Source organism: Alligator mississippiensis, chromosome 3, assembly GCF_030867095.1.
Source record: "Alligator mississippiensis isolate rAllMis1 chromosome 3, rAllMis1, whole genome shotgun sequence".
Classification (NCBI taxonomy): Eukaryota; Metazoa; Chordata; order Crocodylia; family Alligatoridae; genus Alligator; species Alligator mississippiensis.
Genome location: NC_081826.1, coordinates 229,228,487 through 229,242,163, shown reverse-complemented (window position 1 = coordinate 229,242,163; position 13,677 = coordinate 229,228,487).

Sequence of the window (13,677 nt, the reverse complement as noted above, 5' to 3'; positions counted from 1 at the left end):
GGCAGCGACAGAGCGGGGGTTAGGGGGGAGCGGGTCTGTTCCCCACCTCTCCAGACCAGATGAGAAGTGGGGGCGGGGCCACCAGGCCATGATGTCTATCGGTCGAACTGAAAACATCCAAAAAATAGAATGATCTTGTAAATTGTGCCCACTGTATACATCCAAAAGGTGCACAACATATCTATGTTTTTATTCAATTTTTTCCTTATGTATTTTCAATTGTGCTTGAGTCTAGCAATATATACTTCTCATTTTTCTTTATCTATTGGCCTGCTATACCTGAGAATAACAACTACTTTGATGACAACCTTAGCAGATTCAGACTTTGTTGATGCAAGATTTGTATTAGAATGCAAAATGAATTAATTCCTGTGCTACTGACATGGAGGGTAAGTGCTAATGAACAAATAAGTTTTGCAGAAAAAGGGAGAAACCCTCAAGCTGTTTCCTTCCCCTTTCTTCTGTCTTTTGATTTATTTTTCTTTTTAATTTTTGTATCTTTCTCCTATTCAAATGAATGAAACAGTGAAGAGTATATTTTTGTCAGTTGAACAGAAATACTGGAACTTAGCTCCCACTGAGAGAGAGAGATGTCTGGAGCATCAAAGAGAAAATCACTCGCACTATTACCCAAGGCAGCTTAAGAAAATTTGAAGAGAAGTTAAGCTTTTAGTTATGTTTAAAGCTTGAACTAAATTATTTATAGAAGGTAGGTTTTTAGTAATCTTAGCTAATGGGTTAGGCTAAGGAAGAAGCTTAGGCCTGAAAAGTTATAAGCAAGAGTATTAGGGTTTTAAGATATGGGAAATTTTAAAATCGATTTGAGATGTCCTGGATTAAAAATAGCAAAGAAAAAATAAACCAAGACAAAAAAGATAAATGTTTATCAATATAACATGTTTTTTCTTTTTTTGGCTCCAAGGGTTTAAAATTCTTTTTTATTATTATTGATATATATTGATGCATATTGATTGGCTAAATATGACACACAATCTTGCATAAGTAATGAGGATAGAATAATATAAAAACAGTGTTTATTTTAAGATTGGGGGTTCTGACTTCAAATTCATCTCAGCATGCTGTCAGATCCTGCTCTTATGTATTCACTACTTGAACTGAGTTACATAACTGCTTAATAAGCCACTTTATGTTGTGTTAAGGTGATGAATTACTCCTCATCATTTGCTATTGTCTGATTTTTCTATAACCATATAGAAATTATAACTAAAGTTTCCTCTGAGCCAATTCTGGCTGAACCCAGTATATGTCAATAATGTAAACATTAAATTAAAGTAAGGGAAAAAAATAATCTAAACTGGCAGCAGGGCTTTTAGGGTATGTCTGCTCTGCAGAGTGTACTGGATGTGGGCTCCTGAACATATGCATGCAAGCTTGCCTAGTGATTATATGCACTGCAGAAGTACAAGTAATATGAATCCATATAGCTGTGTTTACACTGGTGCTGCAGTTAACTGGACTTTGTGGTAAGATTTCTCAGGTATTTCTCAGGACTTTTAGCTTTTCACTAACTTGGGCTGTCCAGGCATTCATTCACAATGTGCATGGGAGAGCTTGTGTATCCTCCCAAACCGAATGAACCAGTATAACGTGTAAGCAGTAAGCATGATAATACATTAAACTGATACATTTCTGTCTCTTCTTACTTTTGTCCATTCCAGCCAGTGCCTTGCCATAGACTGTACTGTGAGGTGTGTTATTCCTGGCTGTGGCTGTACATTGCAGATAGAGAGTAGATGCAGATAGAGAATAGGTGTTATGCTAGTGGACTCTACAGAAGCAGTCTCTCACTCTCAAAAGAAGGCAGATTTAAGAGGAGATCTCTTTCAGGCTGGGTGCTGACTGAATAGAGTAGGTGGGACTAAGTTGTCTTGGTGGGATCATGTTGTCTTGAAGACTTAGATTGATTTGCATTGTCTCCAGATCATCTGCATGAAGAAACACACTGTCATGGAGCTATGTGAAGAGCTTGCCTTTGCCTCCCACTGCCAGCATATGTAAATAAATGCACAATTATATTGCTATTGTCTCTGAAAGCTGGCTACACCAGACAGCTACCAGTTTAGTACTGGTAAGTCACCTCTCAGGTTTGTGAAATGATTAATAATATGGTTTAATAATGTACTTGAAAGAATAGCTGGCTGTGAGAATATAGGCTTTACCAGTGTGTTGGGGCCATTGATGGGCAGTTGTGTCCATCTTTCTGTTTATGATGATACCATCTAAGGGTCTCTTCTAAGGGGCTGGTCTGCTTTGTTTGACTAGAGAGACAGGCTCATGAGCACCAGTGTGGGATGTACCAGCCAGGCATGTGATGCCAAGGAACTGGGGAGATCTGGATTTATCTGTTTGGACAAACAGACACCTTACTTCCTCCAGAAGATGGTTATTATCTATGCTTATGACCTCTGTTTTTTTAGGGAATCCTGTTTGCCCTCTTCTGTCTTAATTATGAACTTAATAGTCTGAGATGGTAGTAAAGGGTGCATTTGGCAGGGTCAAAGCCTCATTCTGCAGTAACCAATGTTGCTGAGATGTGCTGTGACCTTCCTCACTAGCTGAAGTTTTGTAGCTTTTGTATCTCTGTATTGTTCAGCTTCATCAGGAGACTGCATCTAAGCACAGGGCCATCTTAGTGGTCGATATCTGCTCTCTATCCATTAATGGCAGGAGATCTCCTGTCAGAGCTAGTGGTTTTAGTTCTATGTCCAGGTCTCCATTCAGATTGTCCTGGGTATAGATTATTTAGTTTTAATTAGATGATATTGAGTTTGGGTTTTGCCTTCTCTATGAGCTTGCTCAGCTTTTGGATGGCTAGAAACAATATATTCAGGGTGAATATACTATGTTTCTTGGACAATTGTGCTATTGTTCTTTAGCATACTGTGGAATTTGATGGCATCCATTTGTATTTATGGTTGATTCAGGAAATGTGGGTCCATCTGTTGGCTGTAGGCAGGAAGATTTTTTACCACCGCCTTAATTGAGGGGTAGTGTACAAGAGAGTGGCTGTGTTGTGATGTCTTTGTATTGAAATAGGAAAGAGAGAGATCATATCTAGCAGGAGGTCAGGACAGCCTTTGATAAGGTCCCACATGGGAATTTTTTTAAGATGGGGAGGAGGAAGATTACTGCAGGAATTGTAAGGTGGGTAAGGAGCTAGCTCAAGGTGAGATAATAGTATGGAAAAAGGAATTATCATGCTGGAGGGGGTTACTAAAGGGATGAAATGTAATAGATCAAGGGAATGAAGGCCATCTTACAAGAAGGGATTAGAAAAGCTTGTCTGAGAAGGGATGTGGTTAGTGCAACAGGAAGGGAAACACTACAGGGGACAGATAACTTCAAACTAAAAGATAGTGTTGGCACAAAAACAAATGGGTATAAACTGTCCATGAACAAATTAAGTCTGGATATTAGAAAGCGGTTCTTAACCACTAGAGCAACCACGTTCTGGAACAGTTCTGCCATGCAAGTCATAGAGTTGAAAAAAACCTAGGTGCTTTTAAAATAGACCTTGATCAGTCTATGAAAGGGATTTGTGACTGGACTTGATAACTCAGAAGGCCCCCTTCCCATCTGATGTTCTTAAGGTATCAGTGAGCTCCTTTAGTCTTTAATAGGCTGTAAACAAAGACAATCTATGTTAGTTTTGGCTTTGGTTTCTATCGTCTATTGCAGTACAACTTTTTTTTGTTTGAGTTGACAATAAACGGAGAAGCCTGAAGGGATGAGGTGGAATTGTATAAGCCATACAGTGCTGTCCAGTTAGGTCTCTGTAGTGTGGCTGTTATCAGGTGCTTTGGTTACTGATGAGGATGTGTATTGTCTGTCGGGGACAGATCAGTACTGATTTTAACTTGTGCCAAATAGGTCTGTATAGTGGCTCCTATGTGCAGAATATACATTTTCATAATTCTATGATTGTGGATATGGCCAGACAAACCTAGTTAAAAATAGACGTATGTGTGTGTAAGTATAGTGGAGGACTTGTGTCCATCAGCTGTTCTTTTGTGACAGTTTTGTCTGCTTTCTCTATCCTGCATAACTGGAAGCTGAACTGGGACAATTTACTTCAGTTAAAACTACTGCAATTTAATTTTCACTTACTGTAGGATGGAGGCAGGGGGGGAAAGGCATTATTGTTTTATCTGTCCATATCCTCCTTTATTCAACAGTATAGGTAGGGTTGCGATATATGACATGCTAATCAACACAGCAGCGCAATCAGAGAAAGTTTCCCTGGCAGCATAAAGTAGGGCAAGGCTAATTTTTACTGAACCTGGACTATAGGCCCTTTGTCATCCCTAATTCTGGATTATACAATAATTTGGAGGTTCCCCACACTTGCAAACACAAAGTTTAGTAGCTAAAGCTTGTCAGTGTTTTATGGGCAAGGATTAATCTCATATAGTCTCTTATAGCAGTGGTATTCAGCCTCTGGCCTGCAGGCCAGATTTGTCCTGTGGAACCATGTCATCTAGCTTAGGGAGCTCCCCACAGGTCCAGAAATTTGGCAGTAGGGGAGCTGCAGCAACTAATTCTGCCACCACTCTCCTGATGCTAAATTTCCAAACCCCATGACCAGGTGATATGGCCCTGTGTGCTGGATTGGGCTGGCACATGGGAACAGAGTTAGGGTCCAATCTATAGACTTCATAGACATTAGGGGCTGGAAGGGACCTCATGAGATTGAGTCCAGCCCCGCTGCCATAGGCAGGAAGTCTGCTAGGGTCAAGATCCCAGCAAGATATGCATCCAAACGCCTTTTGAATGAGTCCAGAGTAGGTGCTTATACCACCTCTGGGGGGAGTCTTTTCCAGACCCTGGACACTCAGACTGTAAAGGAGTTTTTCCTTATGTCCAGTCTAAATCAGCCTTTCAGAAGCTTGTGGCAATTAGAACTAGTTATCCCTTGAGGAGCCCTGGTGAACAACTGTTCTCCCAGATCCTGGTGCACCTCCCTTATATACTTATAGGCTGCCACCAAGTCTCCCCTGAGCCTTCTCTTCTCCAGGCTGAAGAGTCCCATGTCCCTCAGCCTCTCCTCATAAGGCTTGGTCTCTTGGCCTTTGATCATGAAAGTGGCTCTCCTTTGGGCTCTCTCAAGCTTATCCACGTCCCTCCTGAAGTGTGGGGGGGGGGGGAGAGGGGCAAACCTGGACATAGTACTTGAACTGCAGCCTCCATAAGGCTGAGTAGAGTGGGAAGGTGAAGCCCCAGGTTTTGCTTGAGATGCATCAGTGGATGCATGCCAGAGTTTGGTTTGATTTGCTGGCTACGGCATTGCGTTGGTGGCTTATGTTCATCTTGTGGTCAATGAAGACCCCCAAGTCTCATTTGGTCATGGTGCTAGTGAGTGTAGCACTGCTGAGCCTATAAGTATGATGCTGGTTCTTCCTCCCAAGGTGGAGCATACTGCACTTCTCTGCTTGAAATGCCATCAAGTTTTGGTCCACCCACCTTGCAAGCCTGTGCAGGCCAATATCCCCAGCCTATCCTCCAGTGTGACCATCTTCCCCCATAGTTTAGTGTCACCTGTGAACTTTGCCAGTCTGCATCTGACACCTGAATCCAGATGGTTTATGAAGATGCTGAAGAGTACTGGCTCGAGCACTGAGTCCTGAGCAACATCACTGGTCACCTTGTGCCAAGTCGATTTGCTCCCATCAACTAATTCTCTTTGGATCTGACCCTGGAGCCAGTTCCCCAGCCATCAGACCATGAGATGGCCAAGGCCACAGTTCTCTGGCTTAGCCATCAGGACATCATGGGAGACCAAGTCAAAGGCCTTCTTGAAATCCAGTTATATGACATCAACCTTGTCTCCCTTGTCCGGGCAATGCGTCACCTGGTCATAGAAGAAGATGAGGTTGGTCAGGCAGGACCTTCCAGCAACAAAGCCATGTTGGCTAGCACTCAGAAAGTTGCCTTCCATTAGCCTGCTGCTGATGAAACCCTTGATAATTTTCTCCAGGATCTTTCCAGGGATGGATGTCAGACTGGTCTGTAATTCCCTGGGTCTTCCCGCCTTCCTTTCTTGAAGATTGGGACCACATTGGCTCTTTTCCAGTCCTCTGGTACCTCTCCCATGCACCACAAGTTCTCAAATATCTTTGCCACAGGGCGAAGTGTGGGGTTGGGGTTTGGATTGGATCTGGCACATGGGAATGGGCCACATACCATATCTGAACCTGTGCTGGACTGGGCTCACAGAGCCATTCCACGTACTGGAACCAATTTGTGAACTGATTCCACACCACTCATCTAGCTAATAGCCCCAAAAGGTTGGACACTGCTGTCTTATATAATTTATTAACAGTATTTTTCATCTTTGTTGCAAATAATTCAGATTTCTACAATGTAATAATTAAAACTTTGGGACCCCAGGGCTTTATAAAGGGGCAGGATTGTTAAGGAGATTTACCTGCCTGGTCCTTCAAGCCTTGATGTCTTAAATATATGGCTCAGAAAGAGCATCAAAAAGTTCTGTGAAACTGCAGCAAATGGCATGCTACTCCGGAGCTGCTATTGCTTTTACTGAGCTCTTATTTTGGGAAGATATTTGGTGCCTTATAAATATTAACCAAATTGTTGTAATAAATGTGATTTGTTATTTATAGTGTGCCTTTATTTTTTATCATGCATAATTTAGTATCTTTTAGCATGAATATGATTCCTAGACTTTTGCAAATATAATTTATATTAAGCTTTAGGGATCAGAATAAGCAGCTGTGTTTTAGCCCCTGAGTTTCTGTACTACCTCTAGTAGTGAGCTCCTGCTGTATAGCAAGGGGAAAAAAACAGTGTAAGAGGAGCATTATATGGTCTACTTTAATCCAATTTGTGAGCATTCTTCCTGAAGGTACTCAACCATTCTTACTGCTTAAAACTCTCTTGCTCTTCTGCTACTTTGTCTTGTCAAATTAATAGCTTTACAGAAAAACTGACTTGGAAAGAATGTCACCTCCATACATTCACAGCAAAGGAGGTCCCCTATATAAACTACACTCAGAACTTCCTGATGGTCCAGATAAATCATATCCTCCCTGTTTAATGGAATACAAATCATTTGTGCTCCTAGCAGGCCAACCTACTTATACCTCTAGTGGCTCTCTTGCTGAAACTGCTTTGATGGAGCTCACTGCTGTATTCCAATCTTGCATCTTTACATCCTTGCACATTGTAAAGAGAAGAACCAGTCTTAGCCACAAGCACAAGTTATCAAATCCTTACACTCTACTATGGACCCCATGCTTACCAAAGCCAGGTTTTCCTGTGGCTTCAATCCCATTGTGAATTAAGGGCAAGCATTTTGAAAAGGTGAAAACTGTGTATAAAAGCACAGGGTTTATATGAAATAATTGTATTTTCTTCAAGTGCAAATCTGGCTCTGATTTTCAGTGAACTATAACTATGTAAGAGCTTTATAGTTCACAAACCAACCATTTGGTTAGCTAGAGGAATCTGAAAAAGGACATTATTTTAATTTATTTTAGAAGATCATAGGAAAGTAGGGCTGGAAGGGATCTCATTAGGTCATCTAATCCAGACTCCACTCAAGGCATATGGAATAAAATAGAATGTATTTATTTAATCCATTATCTCAATGTATTTAACAGAAATATTTGAAATACCTCAAGAATTAAGGTTTACCCACAGATTATATATTGTAAATTTGGAGACTATAATGCTTTATTCTTTTTAAACAGTAAAAACATTGAATCCTTGCTGTAAGTGCAAAGCTGACCATAATAACTTCATCTATCAAGATGCTGTTACATCTCAAGTAAGTTATCTCATTTTGGAGGCCTTTAACTGTAAATTATTTTTACCTGGAGGGCCTGGTGGGGCTACTCATGGAAGAGTAGCTCCTATAAAATACCACAATGTTGTAACTTCCAGAGTAAGGTGAAAATAGGGCTCCTCAAAACCCTAGCCCCCATTGCCTTGTGGGTATTCTTTGGTTGGAGAAAGGCTAAGGGGCATCACCCTGGCAGAAACATGCCCTCACTGAGATGTTAGGCAGTCAGCAGCAGCTCTAATCTGTTGCTCTCTGATAGAAGCTACAACCATAGAGGCACTGAACATCTGGGCTCAGTCTGGCCTTTGGACTCTCTCTGGTCTAAGGGCGGAGAGGAGGGGATGGACTCTGGAAGGGGTGTAAGGAACCTGAATCAGCTTGCAAGGCATCTGAGCAACCCTATTCAGGGGTAATCTACTTGCCTCTTTTGAGGAAGCCCCTAGAAAAGGTGGGCCAAAAAAGTCATGCCCCAACCCAATCTATCTGGGCCAAAATGCATGTTGGAATATTCAGACTCTGACTTCTCAGTTCAATTCAGTTCAATTCAATTCAATTCAATTTAATTCAATTCAGTTCAATTCAATTCTGATTTACAGAAAACGGCACTACTAAACTATGAATTGGTTAGACTCAGAATCAACATTGCTGCATTATCAAAAATTTGGCTACTCGGCTCAGATACAGGCTGTGTCCAAGAGAATGATTACACCATATGTTGGCATGGGAAGCCAGCAGGAGAAAGAAGATAGCCAGGAGTACTGTCTATGTGCCTACCCTTCAAGTTAGCAATAGACAAGAATGTTTTCTATCAACAATTTGAAGAGATTGAGAAAACTTGTGGAAATGAGACCATTATAATACTTGGCAACTTCAGTGCAAGAGTTGGATGTAGTTTTGAGAATTGGCCTGGTATTCTGGGCAAACATGGAATTGGTGATATGAATGAAAATGGCCAGTGAGTGTTAGAATTCTGTGCAAGTCAAAATCTATGCGTTTCTAACACCTACTTTACTGGGGAAATTACAAGAAAGACATAATGGAAATATCTAAAACCAGGACACTGGCACCAATTAGATCTAGTACTAACCAGGTGCAACCAACTGAAAGAATTCCTGCAAATTAGGTCTTATCACAGCACTGACTGTAACACTGACCATGCCTTAATCTGCTGCAGAGTCAGAATCAATACCAAAAAGATCCATTGTCGCAAAACTATCAGTTGGCCTCAGATTGACATCAGAAAAACTAAAGATATAGAAAGATGCAAACTATTTAATAAAGAAGTTGTGAAACCAAGTTTACCTAGTAACTCAGCCACCAAGGCTTGAGAAAGCTTAAAAATGATCAGTGCTGCTATATCAGTGTTTGGCAAAAAAATGCAGACTGGTTTGAGCAGCACTCCGAAATCCTTTTACCACTGGTTGAGAGCAAAAGGACAGTGTTCACCTCTACAAGAAATCTCCCAACACCATAACCCTGGAAAATTTGAGAAAGGCTCAAAGAGAAATGCAAAAGGAAGTAAGGAAGTGTGCCCAAGACATTTGACTGAAACTCTGTTATCAGTGGTGATGTGTAAGGGGTGCATGGGGGTGCATGTGACTCCTTGACCAGCTGCACCCCCTGACCGGCCACGCTCACCACTTAGGCAATGGGCAAGGGGGCAGGCAGGAGTGCTGGTGCCCTCCCTGCAAGCGCTGGCCAATTGCTGTGATTGCTGCAGCTGGTTCCGGGAGTGGCTGAGGCTGCTTCTAGGAGCAGCTGCAGCGATTGGCCAGCACTTGCTCCCAGAAGCGGCCGCAGCCACTCCTGGAAGTGGCTGCAGCAATTGCAGCGATTGGCCACAGTTATTGGCTGTCGCAGGATCACCTGGGAAGATTCCCCCCGCCCCCCGTTCTGCACGGTTGGCCAGGGAGGACCCCCCTCCCAGTCCACAGGATCAGCCATGCCCCCCTGTTCAGAGGGACTGGTCGTGGGGGGGGGGGCACATGCCCCCTCCCCGACTAAGATGGCACCAGTTGTCCGTGTCTGTCGTATTCAGAGAGCAGCTGATGCAGGTCATAGTTGTGGAATGTACAAAGGCATCAAGTGAGTAATTGGTCCAGTCAAGAATAAACCAGTTCTGTTGAAAGGCTTAAACAGAAATGTCATCACTGATCAACTAAAACAACTAGAGTGTTGGATTGAACGCTATGGAATTCTGTACTCCAATGAGACTGAAATCAAACACAAAGAGCATGAAGGACTACCACATTTCAAAGTTATGATGGATTTGGACAATAAGCTTACATTAGAAGATTTGCAGAAATCCATCCCTGGGAACAAGGTATCCAGCAACGACTGCTTGCCTGCTGAAATCTACAAAAGTGCCAATGACCAAATAATTTAAAAGCTCCATGAAATTATACTGCTCCATTAGAAAGAGGAAGTGGTATCTCAAGATGTCAAAGATGCTCAGTTTGTACAATTATACAAAAAAAAAGGGGGATAGAAGTGACTATGACAATTATAGAGGCACCTTGCTGTTGAACTTTGTTGGGAAAATTGTCACTTGCATTATGCTTCCTAGGCTGAAATCTCTGAAAGAATTTAACCTGAAACTCGATGCAATTTTCATTCAGGACACTGCCATAGATATGATAGTTTTGATCAAGCAACTGCAAGAGAAGTGTAGAGAAAAACAAACACTGCTGTACATGGCCTTCAATACAGTTCATGGACAGGGCCTTTTTACTCTTCCAAAGAAACTGGGTTGTCCTGCAAAACTATTGAGCATCATTCGCTCATTACATCAAGATATGAAGGCAACCCTCATGTATGAAAACAAAATATCAAATGCCTTTGACACCAACAACAGGGTGAAACAGGGATGTGTTTTGCCCCTGCACTCTTTATATTTCCTCAGGTATTTAAAGGCACCAATGATGGCATTTATTTTCAAACCAGAGTAGATGGAGGTCTGTTCAACATCACAAGGTTTAGAGTGAAAACAAAGGAGAAAAAGCTGGTTTTCAGAGATCTCCTATTTGTGGAGGATGCGGCTGTCCACAGCGAATCTTCCCTGCAAAATGTCTTGGGCAGATTTTCTAAATCACGCAAAAGCTTTGGGTTGATAATTAATCTCAAGAAGACTGTGAATATGTACCAAGAGGTGGAAGAACCATACCTGACATCACTCTGGAAGGTAAATCTCTTGGCATCGTCAACACCTTTTGTTACTTGGGTCCTACAGCTCGGCACGAACCTTGACCTTCGGACTGAACTGACTAACGGAATCAGAAAAGCAGCTAAGAATTTTGGGCTATTACAGAAATGCACGTGGAATGACAGCAAACTATCAACTAAGGTAAAGATGTGAATCTACAAAACGTGTGCTGTCATACCTACTTTATGGTTCAGAAATGTGAATGACATATGCTAGGCACATCAGGAGGCTGAACAGCTTCCATATGAGATGCCTGCATAAGATCGTGAAGATCAGTTGGGAAGACAAAATACCAAACACAGAGGTGCTGAAGTGCGTAGGACTGACACACTTAGAAATGCCTATTAAGAGGAGGAGGTTGCAATGGTTCAGCCACATCAGGAGAACTGGAGGAGACCATATCCCCAAGAATATTTTGTACAGCGAGATTCAAGATGGCTTGCCCAGAAAGTGGGCCTGCCCTCTATGGCAGTACCATGACGAATGTGACAACAACATGAAGTCATTCAACATCAACAAAGTCACTCACCATCAATGTAGAAATCTGGGAGGAGCATGCAGAATCCCATGTGATCTGGAGGGGAACATCTGGCACTGGGTGCAGTTCAACATAAAGCTGCTTTGATCCAGAGGATGGAAGCAAAGTGACAAAGAAGAAAGTATGGTGTAAACGTGGACTCTAACTCGAACAACACGTGGATCTGTGAAACCTGTAACAGGCTCTATTGCTCTTGAATTGGGCTTGTCATACACAAGTGGCTTAATCAGGCACCTGACTAGACCTGTTATGCATACACTGTGATCCCGAAGATTGATGGTTGCTTATGTATTAAGGTAAATTTCCCACTGGCTTTATTGGCAGTTTTGTGTGAAGAAGAGACTGTAGAAACAAGCTGCAAATCTCTTTCTGACTCATAATTTTCCAAGTAATTTAAACTCAAAGTAGAACTCAGATCATATTATTCTAAATCTGATTTAATGTAGAATGGCCCATAAGTGATCCGCTCTAGGTATTTTCCTGATCTGTGTTGTCCTAGAAATATGTCTACTTTGGGTGGCTTAAAAATGGCAAGTCACTGTATATGTGCAGAAATGCTGATCACGATCAAGCAGTACCAGGATATTTCTTAGTACTTTATAATGGAAATTAGAAAATAATAGAGCAAGTCCATTTCCCTTATTCACAACCATGAATAGGGGCTTTGAAACACTTTTGCCTTGAATTACCTTAGCCATTCTAAACTCTTCTGTGTGTGCGCCTAATATGAACGTGCCTGCAATACAAACATATTGAGAGAAAATGTCTATGATTAAGCACTTAATCAATTCTATAGCACTCACGTTATCTTGTTCAGCAATCATTACCTACAACATTGTATGGCAAATAACAATTACTGATCTAATGAGTATGAGGGATTGGCATCTAAAGAAGAAAAAGGAGTTTGCTCAACAAATAAATTCTCAAAATTCACAGTCAAGCCTGAAATTTGCTTCCTTTCTTAAAAAAAAAGCAAATGTACCAAACAACCTCCAGCCCCACTCTGCTCCTTGTTCAGCCTTTCCTTTAAAGCCTCCAAATTAAAATGGCTTTTGAGAGTAAAGCATTTATCTGAGGGGTTAGTTCTCTGATTACAGTGACAATAGCAGAGTTGCTGCCAGTGCAAAAAGGAAGCTGCTGAAAAGAGCTAGATCTGCTAATACCCTTATTTATGAACCAAAACCTTCCTTTAATTTAGAATAAAAGCTTTGGATGCATTACATACATAACACATTAGTCTGCATTATTCCCCACTTGAGACCCAATGCCTGTGGACATGGATTACCCTTGGATCTTTGCCACAAACAGCCCATCTGTGATAGTCAGAACCTCAAATCAAGGATGGCTACTTCATAGAAGTAATATTCCACTGGAGAGTCTGTAACAGGAGTGCGCTTACAAAAACATGTTAATTTATCCACCTGTTCTGTTCATACTTGGAGAGCTGTCTTGACCTGGTACAGATAAATGATAACAATATCCCTTAACTATTGTGAGATCAAAGTTGCAACCATCTTCTGCCTCCTGCTCACTGTGATAAACTGCACTGCATAAATAACATGACCTTCTTCCTTCTGTGTTCTTCAGTGCTACCCACACTACTTGAGCCAAAGGCCTTGTTATCTTGTATAACATCCTATGCAAACATAAAGCACTATAAATATGCCATATTTTCTTACATGCAACACACTGTTTTCCCCAGAAACCAGCTGCTGGAAATTGCAATGTGGATTATATGCAAGAAGTACAGTAAGAATAGTTTCTGCCTCTTACGGGCAAAAGCAAAATTGACTCAGAACAACACAATGAGAAGGCTCTGCTCCCTAGCCAGAGCCGGCCTTAGGGAAAATGGTGTCCTGGTTGAATTTGTATTTTGGTGACCTCCCCTGCTCCCCGTGGTCCCCCGCACCCTCCATTTCAGAAATAAAGCTGTAATCTCAAAAGATTTTTTTATAATTCATTAAAAAATATATAAAACAGGAAATGACACAAAATTCAATTCAATTTTATTCAAATAATAAATGACCTAAATTATTAAAAAAAATAACATAGCTAAGTGACAAATAAACTAAACATTACAAACTGTGCTTTACTGGAAGTAGTAGTGCATTAGTT